Source organism: Mirounga leonina, unplaced genomic scaffold, assembly GCF_011800145.1.
Source record: "Mirounga leonina isolate KUSES-001 unplaced genomic scaffold, KU_Mleo_1.0 Mir_126, whole genome shotgun sequence".
In the NCBI taxonomy this organism is placed as follows: domain Eukaryota; kingdom Metazoa; phylum Chordata; class Mammalia; order Carnivora; family Phocidae; genus Mirounga; species Mirounga leonina.
In genome coordinates, this window is record NW_023270314.1 from 28234877 (window position 1) to 28236406 (window position 1530).

At 41.9% G+C, this 1530-nt stretch overlaps 1 long non-coding RNA gene across 1 annotated transcript in view; it reads right to left on the reverse strand.

The window, feature by feature from the left end:
* Positions 1 to 848: 848 nt before the first annotated feature.
* Positions 849 to 1530, reverse strand: part of LOC118008891 — a 7007-nt gene continuing 6325 nt past the window's right edge. The window contains exon 2 of the long non-coding RNA XR_004678759.1: positions 849 to 1035. This is a non-coding gene — a long non-coding RNA (uncharacterized LOC118008891). The remainder of the gene's footprint in view (positions 1036 to 1530) is intronic.

The window sequence follows — 1530 nt, forward strand, 5'->3', positions numbered from 1 at the left end:
GAAGCAGACTCCCTGCCAAGCAGGGAGCCCAATGCGGGACTCGATCCAGGGACTCCAGGATCATGACCTGAGCCGAAGGCAGTCGCTTAACCAACTGAGCCACCCAGGCGCCCTTTACTACATGTTTTTTAAAATCCATTCAGATATTCAATTATCTTCTCAGTGACTAACATCTACTTTGTCTTCTATTTACAGTGGTGATCTAGCAGTTTCAGCAAAATACCAATCCTGGATAAATCCATCTCTCCACCTGTTTCATACCTCACCTGAGCAGCTGAACCTGACTCGAGAAAACATAACCAGGATGACTGATATCATTTTACTTATTTATTTATTTTAAGATTTTATTTATTTGAGAGAGAGAGAGAGAAAGCACAAGCACGGAGAGTGGCAGACAGAGGGAGAAGCAGGCTCCCTGAGCCTCCAACATGAGACTCGATCCCAGGACCCTGGGATCATGACCTGAGCCGAAGGCAGACGCTCAACCGACTGAGCCACCCAGGTGCCCAACTGATATCATTTTATATTTATAGCCATAAATGTCTGAAAAACCTACTATGCCTTCAACAACACTTGGAAATTCTACTACATTTTCTTAGTTAATTTACTCTCCCGCTCTCAGAGATGACTATTTTATATATTTACTCTCTTTAAATCTCCGAAACTCCCTCCCCAATCCTCACATTTAGCCAATGACCCTCCCCTCCCCATTTCACTGAAAAAAAGAAAAAAATTTTAAAAACAGAAGAGAAATTCCACAAGGTCCCACCACATCAATTGTAAATTCAATCAGCTGCATATAACAGACACACACATCCCAGAAAAAGGAAAAAAGGGAAAAAGATCAGTGTGACTTAAACAAATTGTTTTATTTTCTCCCATAATGAGAAGTCCAGAGGTAGGCAATCCTGGACTTGTGTGGCAGCTCCACAATGTCATCAGGGACCTAGACTCTATCTTCCTTCATCCTTAGCAATGGTTTAGGTTCACTTTATTGTCATAAGATGGTTGAACTTCAGTTATCATGTCCACATTCTAAGCAAGAAAAAGAGAAAGGACAAAAACATACCAGTTCAGATGCCCCACAAGACAACTTCCACTAACAACTCACCAGAACTTAGTCACATAGACATCCCTTGTGTAGTTGGAACAGAAACTTGGCACCCTGCTCCCAAAAAAATCAGGGTTCTGTTGTTATTAAGAAACAGGGAGAGTGGCACCTGGGTGGCTCAGTCTGTTAAGCCTCCAACTCTTGATTTTGGCTCAGGTCATAACCTCAGGGTTGTGAGATCGGGGGAGCCCCATATTGGGCTCTGAACTGGGTGTGCATCCTGCTTAAGATTCTCTCTCTTCCTCTCCTTCTGCCACTCCCCACCCTTCTCTCTCTCCCTCTCTTTAAAAAAAAAAAAGAAGAGAAAGAAAGAAGAAAGAGAAAGAAAGAGAGAAAGAAGAAAGAAAGAAGAAAGAAAGAAAGAAAGAAAGGAAGAAAGAAAGAAAGAAAGAAAGAAAGAAAGAAAGAAAGAAAGAAAG